The following is a 25267-nucleotide window of genomic DNA, read 5'->3' on the forward strand; positions in this document are numbered from 1 at the left end:
AATGCAATAGCATTTCTGAGAGCATCATGAATCATGGAACAAATCTGAAAATTTGCCCTTTTTTCCATCTGCCTTGGCACCATGGTTTACCAGAAGATGCCTTATTTAAAAGGATTTTTTTTCCTAAATCTTTGAGCAATATGATTGAATGGAGGCAGAATTAAAGTTCAGTTGTGGAAAACATTGCATTTCTTGAAGAAATAATAATACAAGCATGTGTCTAGCTCTATCTATACACACCAAACACACACCACACACACACACACACACACACACACACAATTCACACATTTATTCACACTCAAAAATTATGCTGCATAGATCTTTAGAAATGGCAACTTTCACAATAATGCTTTTAATAAAATCTTGGTATAGAAAGCCCAAAACAGGGAAGTCACAACATTGTTAGCTCGTATCATAAACTCTCAGTGACCTGAGAGAACATGATACATATACCTTTTCAGTAGTTTCAAATGTAAACCATCTTGGATGGCTTGTCAGGACAGCGGTACAAGTAATGCAATAAACAGGGGCACAAGTGAATGAATTAACAATCTGAGGATCCTTTATAAACCAGTTAAGATTGATATATCTCCTAAGCAGCTGTATTTTCCTGAAAACTCCAAACATGAGTGACTTCCAATTTGCAGTCTGCCAGCTTTGTACTGCTCTAATATGAACTTCTTGCTGTTTGGGTCCTTATGCTTGGTCAATAAGAAACTGATTTCACAAAATACAAAAGGAAAAGCCCTCAAGCTTTTATCATTATGCTCTAGCACATGAATCAGAGTACCCACCATCACTCTGGTTTGTAACTGCTTCTGTTCCAAATCAGAATCAAAAGCTTTCATTTCAGCCTTTTTATGCTCAAGTGTTTGCTGCTACCAATAAATAGCTTATGACTGCCTATTTCTTTTTAAGCTTCCTGATAATAGGTGGCCATATTTTATTCCTCTCTGTTTTCAAATTTACTGTTTTAAAATCAGATACTACATCAGTCAAGGGTCAAAAAGATTAGCTATCTTTTCTTCAACAACACGTCAACTACACAATTACACTGTCTTTGGCTCAGAAAAGCATGTCTTAAAATGAGGATAAAAGCTACAGAGAAAACTTTGTTCCCCATGAAAAAATGTACGTATTAAAAAGCACCTGTATCTATTCATACCCGAATAGACATGCTGGCACACCTAAATAATAATGAACTGTTTTAGTAACTTTTTTGCAGACTTGGCTGTAAGAATGATAACATTAGATTATTTTAATAATATACTTGCCATTTGGTGCACATTCATATTTCTATAAAGAGAATTAGAACATTTACTAACACATAGGAGAAAGCAGTTCATTCTTTACAAATTTTAGTAATGTAATATTTTTTTAATGTTTTTACTTTTTTTGGTGATTGACACATTTCACAGGGAGGAATCTGAAGAGAGCTATCGAGGTTTAAAAAAAATGTAAAATGTCCCCAACTATCCATTCAAGGTGCCTACAAGAGTACATGTCTATTGTTTTCTTAGCAATAATGCTGAAATTGTTTTTGCCTGTGTTCTAGGATGTTTTTTCCCCCTATAGATCAGTCTAGCACTGGAAGTTTGAGTCACTTTCCCATTCAGGAAGTAATCCAACTGAACAGTGCATAGCTTTTTCCAAACTTAGCCAAGATCATCTAAATGCCACCAACTAATTGTACTTATCAGAGGTAGATAGGTCTTAGGCAGGTTATGATAGAAAGAGTGGACTTTTTTAAAAATTTGGGCTTCCCAACTTCTGGCTGGGTCTTTCTCACATTCAGTCTTTCTCTTTCTCTCCTCCCCTTCTTCTTGATCTCCTTTATAGCTGCAGCAAGACTAAAACATTAAATAAGATATTGAAACACAATATCAGTTTACTGATATCTTATGGTAGAGTTAGATAAATTAATGGTGTGTTTCTCTGAGAAGGGGTTATGAGTTTATTTGGTTTTTTCTCTCTCAATAGCATAGAATCTCTCTTCTCCCATGACTACTTGCCTTATCATAGAAATGTTTACTTCATCAACAACATTTTCCCCAAAAGGTACTCTAGTACAGCTTTAAAATGTCTGTTTTTGTTCAAGATAGAATAAACATCACAGATATAGATGTCCATGAATCTAAGAGATTCATGTTTCCCCAAATTCAGTTTTGAAGATTTCTGTCATTCACATTTATTAAAGCCTATCTGAAGTCTTTTCTTTCTGCATTAAGAAATTTAAAATTTTAAGAATACCTATTTCCAAACCCCAAATGATTAAATTCTCATATTTTTGTAATTTAGGTGGGAAAAGGTTATATGTTAAAAAAAAGTTCTGAAACAATGCCATATCAATATTCTTCATTCAAAAGTGTTGTATTTATTTGTTAGTACTAATGTGAAAGCCAGTTTGATATAGTGGTTTAGGCATCAAGTTAAAAATGGAGAGACGATGATTCTGGTCCTACATTAGTACATTAGTACAAAGTCAACTGGGTAAGCTTGGGCCAGTCACGCCCTCTCATTGGTTAAAAAAAATGTTTCATCAGACTTTCTAACTTCTCGTGAGATCTTTTTTTTTTTTTACCGATAGTTCCACAAACACATTGCAAAGGCTAAGAAGCGAACAGAGAAATGGAATGTAGCTGAAAGGCAGGTTACTAAAAAAAACACGTGGGGGAGGCGAGGGCATCTGAGCAGGGACGGGGGTGGCAACCTTACCCTGTGTGGCTTCGGCAGGTATCTGGCTGGGGGAGGGAAGCAACTGGTCTACCACCATGCTAGCACCACCATATTACTTCTCTACCCCATGCACAGGCCCCACCACATTTTCCCCTCCGCATGGAAAATCCTTCTCCCATGCTCCCCCACCCCCACATGACACCTTCCAGCTGCGATGCGTCACTTCCTCCATCGCTGTGTTCAATCAATCAATTCCAACTTTGTGAGATCATTTCTTTCCTGCAAGAAGTTGAAATTGATTGATTGATTGAACCTTTTTTTTGCACACGGTGGCGGAGGCTAAAGACCTAAAGCAAAAACATTTTATTAAACCCAGATGAAGGCCTAGGACTGGGGCGACAGCATGCGTGTCCACAGAGAGGGCTCTGCATGCCACCTGTGCCACATGTGCCATAGGTTCGCCACCACAGGTCCATAGAGTGTGAAACTGCTTTTGAGTACTTATTTATTAATTAATTTATTAATTGAATTTCTATACCGCCCTTCTCCCGAAGGACTCAGGACTTGAAAACACTGTTTGCAGCCAAACCTGTTCTCAAACACCCCAACCCGGGTGAGCAATACATCATTCAATCTGATGTCAGTGATGTAGCTGTGGGAACAGTCCTTCTGCAAAGAAACCAAAGGGGAGACTTACCACTGTGCACCTACACCTCCAGGAAATTAATGGAGACCAAGTGAAAGTGGGTAGTTTGGGAGAAGGAGGTTTTTGCAGTAAGATGGCCCCTGTTGACTTAGCATCATTTCTTTGAGGGGGGGGGCAAGGTGCCTTTTGAACTATGGACTGATCATAAAAATTTAGAGGCATTGAAAATGAACTGGGCTGACCTCCTCCCTTTTGCAGAAGTAGCTTATAATAACACAGTGCATAGTAGCACTGGACTTGCTCCTTTTACAATAGCTACTGGTCAAGAATTCATTCCTATGCTTGAGTGCCCACAGGAGCCTCCAACCTCTCAAACCTTAGGTCAGTGGGTGACCTATTGGAAAACTATTTGGGACAATGCAAAAAAAAGCTTTAGTGAAAGCCTTAAACATTTACAAAGAGCAGGCAGACAAGAAACAGTCTCTTCAGAAGTCATTTCATGTGAGGGAGAGAGTCTATTTCTCTACAAAATACCTAAGACTCAAATTGCCTAGTAAAAAATTGGGACCAAAATTCCTCAGCCCCTTCCCTATATTTTGAATTATAATCCCTGTTACAGTAGTTTTAAAACTTCCTTGTTTATTGGGGAAAGTCCACCCTGTTTTCCACTGCAGTTTATTAAAACCTGTCAGGAAGTCCTCCTTAGGACCTGTTCCCAAGAAAGCACCTGGTCCCCTTTTAGTGGAGGGGGAAATCCATTATGAAATAAAATGAATTCTTGATTCTAGGTTGTAAAAAAGAAAATTACAGTATTTAGTACACTGGAAAGGATAACTACTATCAAAAGTTATGTCGGTAAAAATGCTGATGTCAAGGCAGATATATTAATACAGAGATTTTTTGATAAGCATCCTCATAAGTGTTGGGAAGATTCCTAACTTTTCTTTGTCTGCAGGATTTGTTCTCTCTCTAGGGGACCCAACTGTCAACACTGTAACGATCTTGGCTGAAGCCACTTTTGCTTTGTTTTCAGTTGCCACAGTACTGGGAGGGGGGAGGGGTGGTTTTGATGTTAGACTAAACAATATTTTGTCCCATGGGAACCAAGGTCATTGCTGCCTGACTTTTGGTTGGCTCAACTTTCCATTAGAAAGCTCACCAAAGTATTCTATTGGGGAGCATAGTTGATTACATTGTGCTGGGGTGGGCAGGTCAACTTTGTAACATTGTAACACTTTGGAGGGAACTCCAGACTTGGTTTCACTTTTGACTGTGCCGATACTTTGTAGCCAATAAACATGTTCCTTAAGGAAATCTCTTGCCTTGGAGTTCTGCTTTTACTGGTCTCATCTATCAGAACCATGACACTCATCCCTAGAAAGCAGGCAATGGCAAGCCACTTCCAAAATCTTGTTAAGAAAGCAGGGACTCATCCAAGCAGTCACCAGTAGAAAAACAGTGACTCAAAGGCACAAAAAGAAAAACAAAGAGGATATAGGACATCAGCAGGGAAGCGGAAGAATTCACAATCCCATACAAATCATCAAAAAAAGCTGTGGCTGTGTCAGAACTGAAGCATTCTCAGTATAACCCCAGATCAAGGGAAGAAGTTGTTCTCAGAACTAGTGACTTTTAGTCAGGAAGGGATTAAAAATCCACTTTATGGAGAATTATTATTTAGGTAGCTTCTGCCCATGGAGTGATCCCATACCACTGATTTTAATAACTCTCACACATTGTTTAAAGATCAGCTTTGCTTTTTCATAGAGGTCAGAGGCTACAATATGTATGATAAAAAGGAAGATGAATTAAGAGAATACTAACTGTAGCCATTCATGTAGCCTTGCACGCTGAGAAGAAAATATTAGAAACATCAAGAGCTCATTGCATTACAAGCCAAAATTAATTGGCTTAGAATGACAATGCAATAATAATGGAAGTAGTATTTTTATCATTCAGCAGCACCTAGTCCAACTAGCATGATGCAGAAATTTAAACTAATGTAGTGAGTTTACTCTAGATATACATGCAGCCATTGAAACACATTTTTTGTGGGGGGTTTTTAGCAAATTTTGGAATCTCCTCTTTCTAAACTCTGAAAGGTGATTCTGACACCTTTTGTATCTTGATGACTTTATTTTATTGTTCTGAATGTTGTGGATCTTCTCCAAAATATATACCCCAACTATCAGAGGTTTGCCAATGCTTGGTGCATGTCAATATTCACACCAAAAAAGGAATTAATAAAATAATTCTATTTTATACATAATGAAAAAAGTAAAATGTGCTACAAAGAAATCTCCCTCCTCCATTAGACCTCTGCCCATTTATCCCATTAAATTATTGAATTGAAACCATATTATAAAAATCTTCCCATGCATAGTGTAATCTGTAATGGGAGAAATGCTAAACTGGGTGTGTGAGTATGGTATTTGGAACATATGTGTTGTAAAAAAATATAGGAAAAAGAATGCATGAGTACTGATTGAATATAGACTGAGGGGTCCTTGGTGCTCTCTGAGCTTGATTGTTTGCTTGCAGACATTTAATAGGTAGTATCAATGTTTGTGAGTGTGGGGTTGTTCCCTGTTTATATACAATAGCTTGCCCTGACTGTGTTGGTAGTATGGTTTTCTTGGTAGTTCAATTAGGGTACAATTAGGTTATTGTTTTCTGCTTGATTTTTTTTGTCTCATGTTAATCCCTGCTTAGCTGGGTGTATGCTGTTGGAGTTGATGTGTTCTGGTCTTTTTGTTTCCTTCTTAGCTTTTTATTGTTTCTTTTGAAGAGTAAGTAAATGTGGTTTATCTCTATGTAGCGTGTATGCCATGCTTCTGGGAATTCTCTACCTATTTTGTGTTTAGCTTGGTCTAGGACACGGGTCAGCAATCTGCGGCTCTGGAGCCGCATGTGGCTCTTTCAGCCTTCTCCTGTGGCTCCCAGTCATCCTCTGCCATTTGCAGAGAGAGAGACAGAGACAGAGAGAGGCACTTGCACTTCCCTTCTCTCTCTCTCTCTCTCTCTCTCTCTCTCTCTCTCTCTCTCTCTCTCTCTCTGTGTGTGTGTGTGTGTGTGTAACTCAGGCTGTTCGCCAAGAGGCTAACAAGCTTATTGGGCAGGGCTCCTGCCTTTTCTGTGTCTCCATAGGAAGCAGCAGAAAGCAGGGCAGGAGAGCCAGCCCAATAGGAATGTGTGTCAGCTTGTCTGAGAACAGTGTGAAGCCAGCTTGCCAGGTGAGCAGAAGATCGGACAGAGGGAGGGAGGGAGAGAGCTCATGCTTAGCAGCCTCTATTTCTTTTTAATTAAACTCTTCAGTCAAGTTTTCCCCTGTCATGTGCGCTCGTGTGCACATTTTGCAGCTCCCAGTGAATATTTTTCCCACTGGGAAATGGGTCCAAGTGACTCTTTGAGTGTTTAAAGTTGCCAACCCCTGGTCTAGGATGCTCAGTTTTCCAGTGGAAACTACAGCTGAATGTGTGTTACGTGTTATGAGATTAAAGAACTTTCATTATGTCTTCTGAATGTTAGTTGGTGTTCATGGATCTGCTTTGATAATCTTCTACCTATCTGTCCTACACAGTGGCTTTTTTTCCCCCTGGGCTTATGTGTCCTGGTTCACTTCAGATGTTTTGGAGAGGTTTATATGGTTTTTGTGCTACAGTGATGCCATGTGGATGAAGTAGTCTGTTGCTTGCTTCTGAAATGTTTTTGATGTAAGGTAATATTATCCTTTTTATGGCTTGTATTGGGTATGCTATAGTGGGCTGAGGTGTCAGGCACTTTTTAATTAAATTGCATGGATATCTATTTTGTTGGAAAATGTTACATAGACAATCTGTTTCTTTGTTCTGATGTTCTCGGTTGCTGCAATGCACTTACACAGTTCCTCTTGTGAGGGCTTGGGTTGTTACTTTGACAATGGAAAAGTTGCTAAGTATAAGTTGTTTTTCAACAGATTTGAATTTGAATTTCCCAAATTTGTAATAGTTTCTTCTGCTGAGGAGGATATCTGGAAAGGTAGAGTTTTGTTTTCTTCTTTCCTTGTGAATATTATTCCTTTGAAGATGTTGGTTGTTTCATGTGTCTGTTTTAGTTCCTTACTTATTATAATGATGTCATCTACATACCAGATCCTTTTCATTGTGGAAATGCAATAATTTCTAGATGTTGCAAAACAGTCTTTGCTGCGAGTTTGAGTGTGATTATCCCATAGGTGTTCCTTAGATTCCTTGGAATAGTTGTCACTCAAAATGAAAGTAGATAGTGAAGCAGAAGTTGATAAGGTCCACGATTCTATGAATTTCACTTTTAATGCATTTGGCTAGGTCAGGTATATTGTGTAGTGCTGCTGCCATGAATTCTTTCACTGGGTCTGGATCTATAGACATTAAAGAAAGTCATGACATTGAATGAAACCATAACTTCATATTTCTCTGTTTTTAGGTCTTTGATTTTCCAGAGGCCCTGTAGTGAGGAATTGATATATATTCTCTCCCCTCTGTGAGATGTCCAAGACTTTTTGTAAATTCTTTGACTATGTGGATTGAATATGGCTATGTGGCTATGTGGACTGAAATGGACTGAATGCAAAATATATATGACTGGCCCATATGAAATATTTAACAGGGCTGATCATATAAAGAGAATGCATGAGGAACAAATTGCTAATCACACATATAAAGAATGAGCAGATAGGCCAGGAGAAATGTGAAGCTCGAAAAAGTTATGGTTGAACTGATAAGAACTCTCTTTTACTGAAGAAGAGAGGCAATAATAAAAAGCACGGTATAAACCAATGTATGGGATAGTCAAATAAGGACAGTTTATAATATTATAAAGGTATAGGAATCAATGGTGTTAGTGATGTCAGATTTCTCTTGTAGCAGCATTTTTGGTACAAAACAAGTAAGTTGAAAGAACAAGTCTCCCAATGTTCTAATTAGTAAGATTAGAAAAGAGATTATAGTCCAACATCAGAATGCTAGTGAATATTCTATTTTCAGATGAGAAAAATATGTACAGGCAATTTCAGGTAGATTCTGCCTTATTTTCTCAAGCCTTTTTTTAGTGCAAATTCAAATTGCCTCTTGTGAAAACAGGCAAGGTTGATCTGTTGATTGTTTTGGAAATAGCTACTGGATTTATTATAAATGTGAGAAGCAATTCTCAGAGGGATACTGAGTTATATTTCAAGATGTTAAAAATACTTTTAAAAAACTGTTGCATGGAAGAGTTGGATAGATGTTTGGATTTTTACTTTAGATGAACTACTGGATAATGATAAGTTTTTACCATTTCTCTGTGTTAAGGACAATACCATTTGTCAATTTCCCCTATTGTCAGGAGTCATACTTGCAACATTTATTGATATTTCAGTTTGGATTTGCAGCACTTTCAAGTTCAGAGATACTTAAATTATTAGAAGGGATCACTAAATCCTGCAAGACAAAAAAAGTCTAAATGAGTTTTTATAAGTATATTTTATAAATAAATCAAGCTGATACAAAACTTTAAAGACTGAGTGAAATAAGGAACTCCCATTCTTTGTAAACCATGGAAAAGTTTTAATCTATTGATTTTTTTTTTCTTACAAAATCTCAGATTTATATTTTATAGAACAAAAAATGCTATTTTAGATATTGGACCACATTTCTTTTGTACAGAAAAAGAATGAGTAAATCATTATGTGATTTACTAAAACCGTAGTAGTACTTTATTTAAATATGTTTTCTGCAAAACTAATTATGTTCTGGGAAGACATAATAATCTATATTAATTTGATTTTGAGAAAAAAAATCTTAATCTTGGAACTATGTAATTATTACATAAACATTGATAATTAGACAATGGGAATGGGAATGTCTTTATTGCTAAGAAAGTAATTGGAAAGACAAATCAGGATAATGTAGATGTGTATAGACAAATGCAAAGAAATTTGATTCATTCTAATACATGTGAAGAAGCATCCTCAATGAACAAAATCAGTTCAGAAGCAGTGATGAAATCTCTGCAGTCTCTAAGAAATGTCCAATGCATGTTCTTCTATGAATTTTATTTTTCAAAGCAGATAAGCCAACCTTAGAGTAAAGCCTGAATTTATGTTCAGTAAGAAAACTTGACAAAGGATGACAAAGGCATTCTTACAGCAAAGATAAATGTTGTCCTTCATGATTAACTAAATTAAAGAAATTGTGACTATACTCCAGTGGTGGGATTCAAATACGTGAACAACTGGTTTTCTGTGTGGATGCCACTTCTGGAAGTCCATTCTGGGCCTGGGCAACAAAAAATTAGCTACTGGTTCTGCCGAAGTGGTGCAAACCAGCTGAATCCCACCACTGCTATACTCTGAATCTAAAGATTGTTCTCTGAATATTTAACTATACTGTTAGCTTTGTATTCAGAATTTCTCCTCATAGATGCAAAGTGAAATATGGCTCAGTGGCAGATGGTTTTCCTTCAGATTTTCCATTGGCCAAATAATCTTCAGGCAGGGAGAAGGAGCAAGGGAAAGAAACTCATCACCTTCCAGTCATCTCTTCCTCTCATTTAGAAAAGCCAATGGTTGCATCCAATCTGAGTTTTGGCTTGATTTCGGCAGCCCAATACACTTCTCAGAGAAAAATATAAGGTTGACTAAAGCAGAGCTGGAATTCCATCTGGAATGCTACAAATGGAACTGTTCTGCTACATGCCAGTAATAAATCACTGCTATCACTTCCTGGAGAAGTTGATTAGCCAGCTCAAGTGGAAAGTTCATATCCAATATACATTAAAATTTTCAATAGTAGATGTGGCTTTGTCTTGTTTTTTGAATGCTCATGAACAGTTTAATGATATTGCTAAGGTTGAGGAATGTCCTTGCAAATAACCAAAGGCTATAGATCAATGTTAGAGTGCATTTTCCAATACTGATTTTCTCAATTTATGAAGGTGGGAAATAACTTCAGCTTATATTTGGGAGCAACATTATAGATCAGAAGACATGACATTCAATTGTATCTCACAAAGTAACAGAGACTTTGTAGGTATTAGGAGTATACTATGGTTTTTGCCCCCCTCAACTATGTTATATATTTCTTCCTTCTATTGTGTACTGGAAGTCATTCTCCCAAACAGTTAGGCCAAAATAAAATAAAATAATAAAATAAAATGTAAAAAAGTAATTCATTTCACTTTCTTCAAGTCAGATGTAATTAGTATGATACATTTTCTTTTTTTTACATTCTTTAATTTCAAGATTATAATTTGGTGGCAGTTTGTGATGGGCTGTGATGGAAAAAGTTATCTATCTATGTGGTTTGTAGGAATCAAAATTAACTTGATAACCCAATACATCAACCAAATCTTGTGGCATAAGGTCTAGCTAGTTTCTGGACCAAGTGAATTCCAAAGGAGTGGAATCAATGTGGATTTCTGCCTAAAAGACAATTACAAGATAATATTAGAAATGTTTTGCTATTCTGGAATATTTGGAATAACATAATGAAAAACAGTCTATATTAATATTCTTAGATGCCTGTTATAGACTTTTTGCACAAAATTTTTAAAAATGAACAGACTTGATAATTTGACAGGCTAGAATATAGAAAGAAGGGTAATAAGATGAAATTTTAGAAAGAGAGATTAGTATATATATATATATATATATATATATATATATATATATATATATATATATGTATTTATAACTGCTGTGAATACTTCTTTATACCTTTTTTAACCTCTTTTCCTTTTCTTACAATTTGTGCTTTTCTTGGCTCCCCCCCCCTTTCCTATTTACTACCTATTAGTTGGAGTTAGGTTTTTTATCCACTGGTTTAAAAGTTATAATAAAATATTTAAAAAAAAAAATAAGAGAAAATAGTGAAGCTATTTCCAGATATTATGACAGCTTCCAGAACCATGTCTGCACTATGGCTTGGTAATTAATCTTCTCATTACTGACTTATTTTCCTCAGTTCACAGCTCCAAATATGAATATTATAAACTGAAATGATCTCCAACCTCATCCTTATCTCTATGACTACCTATTTTGAGGGCAAAAAGTGTGAAAGAACAGCTTCATTTTTTAAAAAAAAACTATATCATTAGAGCAGAACCTGCTCTTGGTGAAAAAATTACCAGCAGAGAAGAAGCAGATTTTCATTTTTGTAGCCAGTAACTTTTTTCTACTGAGAAGAAGGAATAGGGGAAATATACACTGACAAACAAAATGAACGCACTCTAAATGAGCAGAATGTTGATTGGGTTTTTCCCACCTTCTTATAATATTGTTGTTGTTGTTTTTATTTCAGAGATTAAATGACCGATGAAAAATTGGGATGGAAACTTTCACCAGGGAGATTTCATAGTAAATTTAGTTCTTGATGTAGTCATTCTGTTTTCACAGCTTTCAAAAAACAAATTATACATTTCAGAACTGTGGGGTCCTGGCCTCCATGTCATTGTTGAAGATTGGTCTGGGGGTGGTTGGGAGGAAAGGAAAACAGATTGTTTCCATTTCTGTTTTGGAACCAGGTGTACACTGAACATTGATTAATAGCTTAGCTGTTTCTTTTCTTTTTTGTCTATGCAACAGGTCGGTAACACATGTTTTTAAAGAATAAAACACATGTTTTTACAAGGATAAATACAATCTCATTTAGATGAGATTTACAGACATGGGTTTGTTTATTGATTAAACTTGTATGCTGCTCATCTCACCAGAAGTAACTCTAAGTGGCTTACAGGCATTCACTTAAAATGCACTATATTAACACAAGAAATAAGGACCATCAGTTTAAAATTCAATTAAAATCAAGCTAACAAGGATTAGAGGGAGGGAGAAAAGTGCACATAGGAAGGAGGTATTGTGTGCATTATTCATATGATCAGAGAGGTTTACCTCATAAGGAACATCTCTTCAATTTGAATTTGACCAGTGTTCAATTCCACTAATACCCACTGTATGTCTCCTGCAAAAAATAAAAATAAATAAAATTGGGACATAAATCCAAGGACATCTTCCTTTGAAGACTTTTCAACAATGTTCAATATGTTGATGGAGAGATCACTAAGAGGACATAATTGTCAAATTGCTAAACCATTCAGGATTATCCTGCTAACTTGGATTGGTCAAAACAATAATCAGGAAAAATTGGAGTGGGATGGCATCCTGTACTTGAAATATTTTGAGGAAGAAGCAAATAAAGTCAGATCAGAGGATCAGAATCAATGGGTGCTCAGAGCTCCTGTAAGAAGGGTTAGCTTGTAAGGAAGAATGGCAGAATGTAGATGAACAATCACTAAAAATGAATAGAACCAGGACCCAAACAAGAAAGAACTAATGAGGACGAGCTGTAGTTAATCCAAACAGTTCTTCAGAAGTCAGTTGTAAGGGGTTATCAGGAGTAGGCTGGTTGCACCAATGGTTAAATAAAGATTGTGTTACACTGACCAACGTGGTGCTCCTTTCCTTTGTATAAATGTGTCTTTTACTGGGATGCCTTCTCCTTTTATTTAATGGAGAAGTTAAGTTCTTAGAGAGTGGACTCATCAGCATTTCAGCAGAAGGACAACTGGAGGGCAATAAAGTGTTAAGTGACTCACTTGCAGCAGTATTTGACTGCAGCACAGATTTTTTACTGTCTGAAGATTATTTAAAATCATTTGCTGTCCTTGTGTGGAAAGAGTGCCAACCAACTAGGTTAAATCTTCCTCTTTCTCCATAAGGTCAACCAATGCCTGTGTCTTCCCTTTAATTAAATCTACTGTGTTTCTCTTCTTGTTTATCTGGACCTGACCTTGGGGTTGGTGGAGATTTTTGCTGTACAGATAATTGTTGACTGAGATTATGAGCTCAGAAATGTCTACCCTTGTTCCTCACAGTTTTGGCTCCCCTTCCAGAGTTTAGCAGAGGTTATACATTGCTATTGTGAAAAACCCAAATTGGTGTAATGTGAAAACTCCTCAAGAACTTTTTGAGTTTAGAAAATATTGAAAGGAAAGTAAAATACCTAAAAGTCAGAATTGTCTTTTTAATTCCATGGCATCTGGGGAGGTAGGACATTCCCATCAGCATAATGGAATGCCCTGCACAATAGAAAAGCTGTGAAAGGGAATATTGTTTTTTCTATTGAAAGGAATGTCTGTAAACTGATGCAAAATTCTATGTCACTGCAAGTTTGTCCCTCCATAGTTCTGAGCACTGCATGGATTTTAGGACATTTAAAAAAGTTAAGTAGGTGTCTGACTTCTTAACGAGAATGGGTTCCTATTTTTCCATTAGAGACTTAAATGCATCTATTTTCTGTTTGGCAACCAACATCTGCTCAAATATACCAATAACCATTTGGGTTTTTTGAAGGCAATTCTAGGCAACCAAATCCACCACCATCACCCCCCCACACACACACACATACATACTTAATAGCAAATTCTTCTCTATCTCTTAATAAAATGTCATCTTTGGAGAAAAGGGAAATAATCTACTTCCCAATCAAATAAGGCATGAAATTTATTAGCAGAGGTTGCAAGGAAAGAAGGGAAGAAGACTTATGTATGGTGTCCTTGTGCTGCAGTTAATCCTTTAGTTTTAATGGCCAAGAAGTGTCCACAACCTTGGCATGATCAGAATGCTTGAAATGTTCTCTCTGCAAAATCTCAGGGTTGTTACTCCCTCTAGTCTTTCTTAAATTCTTTTTGTCTCCTGCTTTATTGCATCTCCAATAGATAGTCCAAGTCTATTGGATTCCAGAGTTTAAAATAACAGCTAGCCTTTAAATTACCAGCTAGCCTTTATACTAGAATTAATACTAATACTAGCATTAAAATCTTAAAATTATCAATTTTCTTTATCACTATAAATTACTATAAGTAATTCGTAAATGACTTATTCCTATACATTGCTAGTACTAAATGAAATAACAGAATACAGCAATTAAAACAAGGTAAAAATATCTTTTAAAAAGTTTACAACTCACTAAAAAAGGAGATTTGATTGGCCCAATCACCCAATGAACTTCACAGTTGTGTGGGAATTTAAATGTGAATTTCCCAGTCTTATATCTTGAACCTAAGTAGCACAGAGAAAAATGTGTCCAGAGTAATTTTTTGCTCAGACATTTGACTATCTTACATGGCTATAGAATGAAGTCATAATTTATTGGTGGGAATAAGTAACCAGAAATCAACTTTCCAAATTTTCAAATTCAAAAATTTCAGATGCATCACATTATACATCAATTTAATTAACTTATCACTTAAATTGCAAGCTGATTCACTAAAGCACACAGCTACAAGCCCTTTTGTGTACTGTTCTTCTTGTTTCCCAAGATAATTTCAGGAAGGTATTTGATAAATATTTTTGGACATATCACTCTACCCTCCCAATTATTTTTCTCCATTTTTCACCTAATGTCCTATTTATCTCTCTATTTCGCTGTTAATAGGTACATACAATAGGGTAAAACTGGAATCAGCAATGCCACTCTCTTTGCAACTGCCTGTGCTAAGTATCTGAGGTATTATTTTCAATAGCATTGGAAAATTCTGACCTTCTAATATGTAGATCATTTTTTGGGATATAGATAATATATATTGTTTATATTAAGCCTCTGCCCTTTTAAACTTCTGCCTCTTGTTCATGCCACTCTTCCTCTCCCTGTTTTTCCCTGTCTTTGGTCTTGAACTTTGCCAGTTCACAAATACATCTGCTGATATTTAATAAATAAACAAGCTGTATTTGGCTGGGTGAAATGAGTGCATGCAGGATTGACTGCCTGCTGATCAGGATTGACTGAAATGCTGCTAGGCTTAGACTAAACTAGAAATCAGCTACATAAACTTTCCACAAATATATAAGAGATTGCTATTTTTTTAAAAAAATGAAATTGTTTAGTATAAAATGTTAATGATTTTAAGGAAAGCAAACACATGGAAACAGTGAAACAAAGTTGTATGTGAAAGTTATGAATTTTAATGTTAGTACTTTCCAAAGCAAGATATATTGCAAATGCAAAAGTATACTCAAATTTCCTCTGAATTTCAGCAGACTGCCTGCTTTTCAACATGTAAGATAGATGTTGATTCCAAAAGACAGAATCTAAGGTGGACCAAGTTTTATATATAAAAAAGTAAACCATTTGTTGTACAATTTTATCTTTTTATTTTAGTTTTTTCTAAAATCCAAGGCTGAGCATGCTGACTGGAGAATTCTGGGAGTTGAAGTCAATAGATATTAAAGTTGCAAAGATTGAGTAAAGTTTTCCAGCAAACTGGAAAATGGTAAACCATGGCATGCCCCATAACACTGTAGAAAAAGCAATTCATTCTGTTCTTTTAGTGACTGTCTATGTGCACTGAAGTTGGGATAATTGAAACTAGATTTTAGGAGTATTCTATTCTATTCCCTCTGAAGTGAGTACAGTAGATAAAAATCAAACTCAAAGCTATGGAAACCATATCTAGAAAATTTCTATAGCTTTTAAAATGACTTTGCAGGTCTATTCAGAGCCTTCCAAAACATGTGTTTCTAACATTTTGTCATCATTGAGGACGTATAGCAATCATAAGATATGGTGATTAATAATTGAGACAAAATGAAGGCATTTTAGAAAAGCTAGCCTTCATAAAATTGGTGAACAACAGATGAAAAATCTTGAATCCAAATCTAGGTAAATGTAGCCATTTGAAGGGAGGATAATCTGCTTAATTTATTTATAGTTCTGTTTTGGGAAGGAAGGAATAAAGTAATGCAAACAAAAGGATTTAAATGCATATACACGAATCCAACTATGGCACATACTCTTTCTACCTTGAGTTACAAATAAATTAAACAGATTGGCTTCCTCTCAAGTGACATATAGCAATGGCACTTAAACTAATAAACAACTCCATAGTGCTTTACTGCACTCTCTGAGCAGTTCACAGTGTCAACATGTTGTTCCCAACAATCTGGGCCCTCATTTTACTGACCCCAGGCCAAGACAACTATGAGCCAGTCAGGATTGAACTCCTGTGAGCAGAGTTAAATTGCCATCTAACCACTGCACCATCAGGGCTCCTACATGGGAAACCATAGTTGTTTAAAGAAAGCGGAGGAAAGGTAGTATTAAAATGGGGGCATGGCATCCACCAGCCACAGTTTCTTCATATTCTCATAAGCATCCAGGTTTAACTATGAAGAAAGATTGCAGAGTCATTAGCAATCCTATAAATGTAATTAAAAAAAACAATACAGAATGAACAAAGCTATAATCCAGAAACCCTATAGATCCTTTATTCCATAATTTGATCAATCCTTTTACATTTCCCATTTTATTCTGATTTTCATATGGAACTAGAATCTCAGTGAAGCTTATAGATTGCTGCTTTTCATTAAATAACACTTACTATATGTGCAGAATATTGGTTTTGAGGGAAATGGCATATTTGCTAATGTTTTCTCAAATAGTACTTGTACATGCAATAGCATATTAGGAAGATATCAACTCCTTTTCTTTTAGTTTAAATAATTTTAGCATACAGATGCTCTTGCTATTTGCAAACATCTAACCAAGTCCAGGTGTTCTCCCAGCAGGAGTGAAGTTATTGCCACACTTATCTCTCTTGCTGGTAATTTTTAGCTTGCATGTTGCACAGTTTAGTGGCAACAAAACAAAACAACATTCTTAGAGAAGTTTTGGAAAGCAGCTTAATTTGGATTTTTCCCTGGTAGCGTGAAAATAAAGCTTTCTATTTATTTTCTGGCAGCCAAATTTTGTGCAATTTCATCAAAGTGAGATTTAAGCACAAGGCCGAGACTGAATATCACTTACAAAGCTATTTTGTTCAAGTGAAGAAATCAATACCTGATATTCATAATGGCAGAAATCTGAGAGGTGCAGTTTCAAGAAGGCATTCAGATGGATGAAGGAGAATGAGGGAATACAGGTAATGAATTAAGCACAAGCTCACCAGATGGAACTTTCAAATGGAGCTGTTCTAAATTATATTTACAATAACAGAATGCTAAAGGAATTTAAAAAACCCTGGGTCGGCAGTCTCCTGTTCCCTGTTTCTTAGAACCTTCTAAGGAAGTTGTTCTCCAGAGCTCCAAAAGTTGTGAGAGCTTCGACACTGGAGGTTTTTAAGAAGAGATCAGACAACCATTTGTCTGAAATGGTATAGAATTTCCTGCTTGAGCAGGGGGTTGGAATAGAAGATCTTCAACATCCCTTCCAACTCTGTTATTCTGTTAAGGAGGCTATGATTATGTCTTTAGTACATCCCCCCACCTTAATTTATGTTAAAAGTGTCACCCCATGAACATATCTCACTTTATAAAATTTCTTCTTTCTCCCATGTTTTCTCCATCTGATGGCTTCCTTCATGCCCTCCTCTGGTCTATTTCATACCCAATGATTCCCATCAACATTCTTTTCCTTTCCAACCCAAAATTTGTCCATCCTTACCTAGCACAATCTCACCATGACAATCAGAACTTCCTTTATCCTTCACATTCTCCACTTTTTATTAAAAAGTAACAGACTTATCCAAAAGTAAGGAAGTGTGGTGTTGTACAGGAAGAACTTATATTGTGAGAGAAATTCACCAATCACAGCATGGAAATACTGTTGCATATGTTTAGACAATGAACAGAACATTGCATTGTTGATTATAGACCACCTGGACAGGCAAAAGATGAAAGAAAACATTATGTATCAGAAGACCAAACTTTTAAACAATGACACAATTGTGCTTATAAGAGATCTCAGCTACTGTAGTTATTTGCTGAAAATCTGACTCAGTCAAAAGTCAGCTGTGTAACAAATTCACGTCCTCTCTTGCTAACAATATGCACCAGAAGGTAGAAGAAATAACAAGGAGGTCTGCTATTTGGACTGAATCCTTACCAAGAGACAGAATTGCTTTGGGAGAAAGTGGCCATGTTATTTTGGAATTCATTTTACACTGGATTTCAGAACATTGGATTTTTATGAACTCAAATGGAAAGAAAATTAGGCCTACAGACTTGAAATCATGCAAGAGAAAAGTAGGAAAAATGGAAATTCTAGTCAAGTAAGATTATTGAAGGTGTAACTACAAACAATTTTTAGCCAAAAGAAAAATAGGAGACATCTAAAAATTCAATGTGGACACAAACATGAGCTTTCTATAATATAGAAAATGCATGCAGGAAATTGAAGAACAGATATATAACCAACAAAAGACACAAGGCATTTGCCAATTTCTCTTAAAAAATCATACTCTAATTATCTGACTTTTCCTTGATATATAGGAAAGCCATTCTTACTTAAATTTAATCAAAGTTCTGTTGATTTTGCTATTGCATTACATTCTCCAAGTTTGGTTTACCAGTCTGATATTGTGAGCAAAGTGTCTCTTTTTTAATGTTAAGCAAAATTTCTCCTTGCAGCCTTTAGCATATATTTTAATATAGTGGTTCTCAATCTGTGGTCCACAGAACCCTGGGGAGCCAGGATGTCTTCACAGGGGATCTGCAAAGGCTTGAAAAAATGTTATGATTTAAATCTTAGATCTTGGTAGCCCATGGCCACAGAAGGTATTTAAGGGGGGGACTGTGAAGAAAAGGTTGAGAACCACTGTCTTAATATACTGTGACATTTTAAAAATTCATTTGTTCTGGAAAGATTTTTTGAGAAAAATAACATTTCAATTCAATCTTTGTTTTAAAAAATTCTTAATAGTTCTGCATATTTCAGTAATTTTCATTTTTGTAATACAACTACCACATATGAGAAATTTTTCCTTTTGTATCCCAACATTACCAACATCATTATTATATGATTTATCTATTTTTCCAGTTAACATTTTGTACAAATTTTCTCTTAAATTATAGCTTGAGGTAAATTTTATTGAATTCTTCTATAAGTCTCTCAATTGTTGCAATGTAATTGTTTCTTTAAAAATTTTTCCTGAGTTTATCACACAAGATTTTGATACTTCTGTCTCTGTGTCATATTTCAGTAGCCATTTATATATTTGTCCTAACAGGTGGTTCTTTATACATGTTTCAAATTCTGTCATTTGTACTAAAAACCCTCCTTCCTTCTTAAGGTCACCTTTTATTCTACCATGAATGTATAAATACATCAGCCATGATAAAATTCTGCTAACACCAAATAAACCATGCTGTCACTTTAGCCTGGATGCTCCATATCCACATAGGTGATTGTATTTTCCTTACAATATTTTTTTCTTCAGAATAAATGGCATTTGAGGGTGAAGATAAAGGTGAAAAACAAAGTGAACATTGTCCCACTAACAGAAGTAGGACGTGCAGCTCAAAATAAACAAACAGAGGGTAAAAGAACAATTAAATAATTAAAATGAATGCAAACTCCAGAGCCAATTACACCCTAGGGTGCAGAAAATGTGATGGTTGCATTATTATCATGAAAATTTAGAATGATTCTTTGTTTGTACCTTTTTGTGGAATTACCACATGCTGCCATTTTGTTTTCGGTTGCTGCATAGTACCATATTTGTGTTTCTGTCTGCATGGACACACACACACACACACACACACACACACACACTTAGGAAACTGCAATAATGCTTTCATACACTAGGGCCATCTCACAGTGTCATTGGAACCCAAAAAGGCATCAAACAAGGCTGCAAGGCCCCACCCTTATTCATTCTTTAAATCAACCTCCATCTCCTCAAAAATGAACTTTCATATTTCATATGTACTTTCACTCCCCAAAAGTAGCTGGAAGACACACTTCTGTTTTATTTTTGAGCAGATAATGCAGCAATACTCTCAAGAACACCCATTGGCCTTAAAAGAGCACTGAGTGCACTAGCCCAGTAGTGCAAGGAAGATCAGCAAGGAATTCAATCATCTGAAAATCAAAATCACGGCATTTGTCAATAGGCCCTCGAGTCACTCTGGGAGGAGAGATGACCACAAGATTGAGGAGGTCTCCTGTTTCATATGCTTGGAAAAAGTACTGCATTCTACCAACAGTAGCACACCCCATTGGGAACTCATCTGTCATCCTTAAATTCCTCAGAACAAGAGATGGTCACTACATTCCTGCAGTACTCAAATTACTTGAGCTAAGCCAATAGCACAACTTCTCTATGATGCCGAACTGGGCTCTTTCTCCAATTTTTCATCATTAGAACTATGAGGAATGATTTTCAGTCACATGGAAAAAGGCAGTGACAACTAAAATTTCACCCTTGAGCTTCTCTCCAAATCTTTTACTCAAGATGAGATATGATCAAGCCAAATTACTCATTAAATAACCTATAGCAGACATGGAACACCAAATGGATCTACTCAGATACACAACATTTATCAACAATAAAGCCAATAGGAATTTAGTTTTTTCCAAGGCTTACTTAATAAACATTTGAAGTACCTAACCACCAGAGTATTTACACTGGCACAATGTCATGCCCTTCCCTCAGCTATCTTTGAAGGTTTTACAGGAAGATCCCCTATGTCAGGGGTGTCAAACTCAATTTCATTGAGGGCCGCATCAGCATTGTAGTTGCCCTCGGGGGGCCAGGTGGGTATGGCCTGGGTGGGCGCGGCCTACTGGGTGGGTGTGGCTGGAGTGCGTATGGCCTACTGGGTGGGCGTGGCCAGCTCTACATAATTGGCATCAAAGGTGCCTATGGGGGCCTGGGCAGTAGTGGGACAGATCTGGGGGTCTCTGGGCAGAAGGAGGGTCTCTGGGCCAGGGCCAAGGCAGCGGGGGCCATTCCCTCACTGTTTCCAGGATGGCTTCAGGGGCCACACGAAACCACTTCGTGGGCCGGATCCGGCCCCCGGGCCTTGTGTTTGACATGTCTGCCCTATGTAGAGAGACAGTGCCCTATGACTGTGGATGTATAGAAAAAAATGAAACATGTTCTAGTTATATATTATAGATGCATTCATACTAACCTTATTTTACAATTATTGAATAAATGCTCAAGGTGTACAGGACAATTTTATATACCTCCCTGCTGCTGTCAGATATCAACTCTGCTACAAGACATAATGTTGCCAGTTTCTCTATACAACAGCACTTAAAATCTGATTAGAAGATGACCTGTGCCATAAAACAGCTTAATGAGTACCCAGCTCATTATTATTGAGTGTTTTATGATAGTTTTAATTTTTTTTAGATTTCTTCCTGTCCATTTATTGTTTTTGTCTCTGTTTTTAGATTTTTTAAGACTTTTTAAAACTTCTTTCAATTTTTGTTTTAGATTTCTGTTTTTATATTTTATAGCTTTTTATGTACATTTACTTTGTTGCATTGTTGTGCTTTTTAATCCCTTGTACCCCACCCTCCTTATGCTGATCTTTGACCTTAATAAAGGATTGACAATGCTTTCATATATCTGACACAGTTAACTTTAATTTTTGAAAGCTACTGTTAACCATAAATCAACTGAAGGTGCAATGAAACAGACTTTCTTACTGATAGAGTCATCAAGAGTAACACTCAGCTGGATGGTTCCCAACTTGCTGGAATTTATATAGATAGAATTTAGCTGTTTATGCATCTCAAAATTAATTGATTTCAAACAAATTTGCATCGGATCATAAGCAAAACACTCTTTATGTTCTTCTTTGTTTGTATTTTTCTCTTTCAATACTAGAACAAGAAACTATTCAATACTTTTCTGTCTATTTTGGCATAAGTGTTATTTCCATGACTTTTGAACTCAATATGTCAAGTTTTTTCCCCTAATGCATTATAAACCATTTTTTTTCTTTTTTAATGCAATAGATAGCTTAGGATCTAAATTATATTTTTTGTTTGTGTTTGTACAGACAATAGCTTTATGTATTTTTGTGTGTTTCTAAAGACAATAGAGTTTGATGTAACATAGTCTTCCATACTGTTATTGATGCTACTGAATGTATTTTTCTTTAGCTATTACAATATGCCTAAAATTGCTGAGCCTCACAGACAGATCAACTTTGGTAACTGCTTTATATATGTGATTTGAGTGAGTTCTTCAAAGTATAGTGCCTAAAATTCCTCAGATCAATAGAAGAGTTGTATTCCTTTAAATACTCAATTATCTCAGTTTTGAAGAGGTGGACTGCAAATGTCAAGAGTGATATTGATTGGTTTTGATATTTTTCTTTTTTTCAAATAGTGCTAAAAATCAACACTGAATACCATGTTTTCTCATAACTACTTTGTCCAAATGAGTACAGAATTTTATCAATATAGGCATAAATAGTTTTTCTAGTTCTTACAAGGCATTTTTTTTTAAAAAAACTTGGACATTACATGATTCTTTTCATTCTTTTCACTAAAGTTTAATTCAGATGAATTACATACAGTTATTACAATTTTTATATATGGGATATTTTGAGTCAAGAAGTAGAGATATTAGCACAATTGGTAGTAAAAACAATTAAAATTAATGTTCTACATGGAGACAACCAAGCTAAATGCTTGAGAGACTACCTAGCACTATTGGTAACAGCCTTAACTAATCTTGAAAAATCTAAGCAAGTTTGGCCTGCTTAGTATTTAGACAGAAGATCATCAGAAAACTCCAGGGGCATAAATTAGATTGGAAAGTTGAAAATAATCCCAGAAACAAATAATGGAATGCATATCTACTGCTACTGCTAAGCTTGTAAGCCGCCCTGAGTCTTCGGAGAAGGGTGGGATATAAATGGAACTAAAATAAAATAAAAAATAAAAAAAAATATTTGTACTGTCTATGGATATTCTTAATCATCCATGTCATGGTTGTTCCAAAGGTGCTATGTCAACGCTGCTAATATCAGATGTTTTTGCCTTGACAACAGTTAGAGATGCAACCATTTTCTTCTTATGTTTTACTTTTAGAGTTAGATGATGCTGGGGGGAGGAATGTGCATGAGAGTTTATCTAGACATAATAATAATGGACCTAGTGTGTGAACCAAGGTTAATGAAATAAGAGATGATAAGAATTGGTGAGCTGGAGAACTGGAGGGAGAATCTGCATTTCAAACTAATTGGAGAATGTGATTTATGACTGTTAATTGGAGGAGGGAATTGTGCTTTGATACTATGTGCTCAGGGGAGAGGAATTCAGTTTTTGGCTTCAATCGTGTTAGTGCCAATGCTATGCTTCTCAAATAAAGATTCTTTAAGGTAAACAATGCCTCAAAGTTCTTTGAAGAGTTTTATCTGTCGGAACCATGACATTTTTCATCCAAGACTGTCAGAACTGAAGAAGCTTCTTGGTTGAAAAACAAAATGTCTTCAAGGAAAAACAAAGTCCAGTTGCCTTTTTAAAAAGCACCATTGGGGAGATATCTATACTGTTGCCAAGAAAACTACATGGTTATTGGTAGGTAGTCACCAAAAGCAAGCTGAAAGCTCTTTGAGCTTTCTGGCCAGGACTGAGAACTTTTAATTTTTAACCTATTGTAATTGGGTTTTTTAATTAGAGTTAAGGGTTTTAGATTTTAATTAAGGATAATTTAATTTATTTTAATTTGTTATTAACTTTTGTATTGTTATATTGTATTAATCGCCTTGTGAACCGCCCTGGGTCCTACGGGAGAAGGGCGGTATATAAGTCTAAATAAATAAATAAATAAATAAATAAATAAATAAATAAATAAATAAATAAATAAATAAATAGATAGTGTAGATGGAGTTTCACATCTTAGATCTGAGCTTTAGATTCTTTCACAAATCAACAGGTTTCTGGTGGGGTGAAAATTAAAACTGTTGCTTTTAATCATAATAGATTCAATGATGCCTATATTCTAAAAATCTTCAATAATAATTTGAAATTTCACAGCTGCTTAATATTGAAAATAAGAAAACAATTGGTGCTTTAAATCTATAATGGGGAACTGCTTTAATAAGAAATACTAAACAATCATCATTTGAGGTAATGATTTTTAAAAACAAAACTGGAATGTATTAAATATTATTTGCTGCTTGGAAATAGACAATAATTGGGAAACAATCTATTAAATTGAGATTTTATTTATCTGCTTTACAAGATAAATTTCAACACAAATATGATTTGGATTTTGCACAATTCCAATTTATATGATGCAAATAAAAATTCATATTAAATGTCAAGCTTAGGGAAACAGCATATTCAGAAATGTATACAATAGATTTAAAAATGCCAATTGAAATCTGTACTTAATTTGATTTTTGTGGATTATCTTTAAGAAAATCAGTTTAATGCTAGAATAGAATTAAATGTATGTATTAAGGAGACTTGTCATTCTTATAGAGATTGTTAATCCACCTTCAACTGCATGTATTCTTAAATAGCTATTATTTTTCACAAAAAATAATAATTTAAAAAACCAATATATTAGTTAATGTTGCAAAATCTCAAGATCATGCATTGAACTGAGATTGAAAAATATTTTGGAAAAAAAGAAAGGTTTGCAAGTTAATAACACATTTGATAATCCTCAATGCAGAAGTGGAGCTCTGAAGATAGATTTCATCTCAGAATACAGTTTACCATGATTAGTCTCTATAAGATTGCATGTTTATTGCAGTTCATCTATCACTTCAGAAAGCCATTTTTCTTTCCAGAAGAAAAAGAAGAAGTCCAGAATGAATTATATCAGAAGGCACAGGAGTTATTACTATATGAGTATCAAGAATCTCAACAGGACAAACAGTTTCATCTTGAGATTTGATCAGCCAGTTTGACCTAATGGTTAAGGCACCAGTCTAAAAACCAGGAGATTGTGAATTTTAGTCCCACCTTAGACATGAAAGCCTGCTGGGTGACTTTGGGCCAGTTATTCATTCTCCCAACCCAACCCATCACACAGGGTTGTTACTGTGGAGAAAATAGGAGGAAGGAAGAGTATTAGGCATGTTTGCCACCTTTTATTTTTATAAAAAATAATAAAGGTAGGAAATAATAAACAAACAAATGTCTTCTATTGAGAAGAGGCTGGGAATTTATTTTGCCTCCATTTCATGAGACA

Source organism: Vipera ursinii (genome assembly GCF_947247035.1).
Source record: "Vipera ursinii genome assembly, chromosome: 3".
Classification (NCBI taxonomy): Eukaryota; Metazoa; Chordata; class Lepidosauria; order Squamata; family Viperidae; genus Vipera; species Vipera ursinii.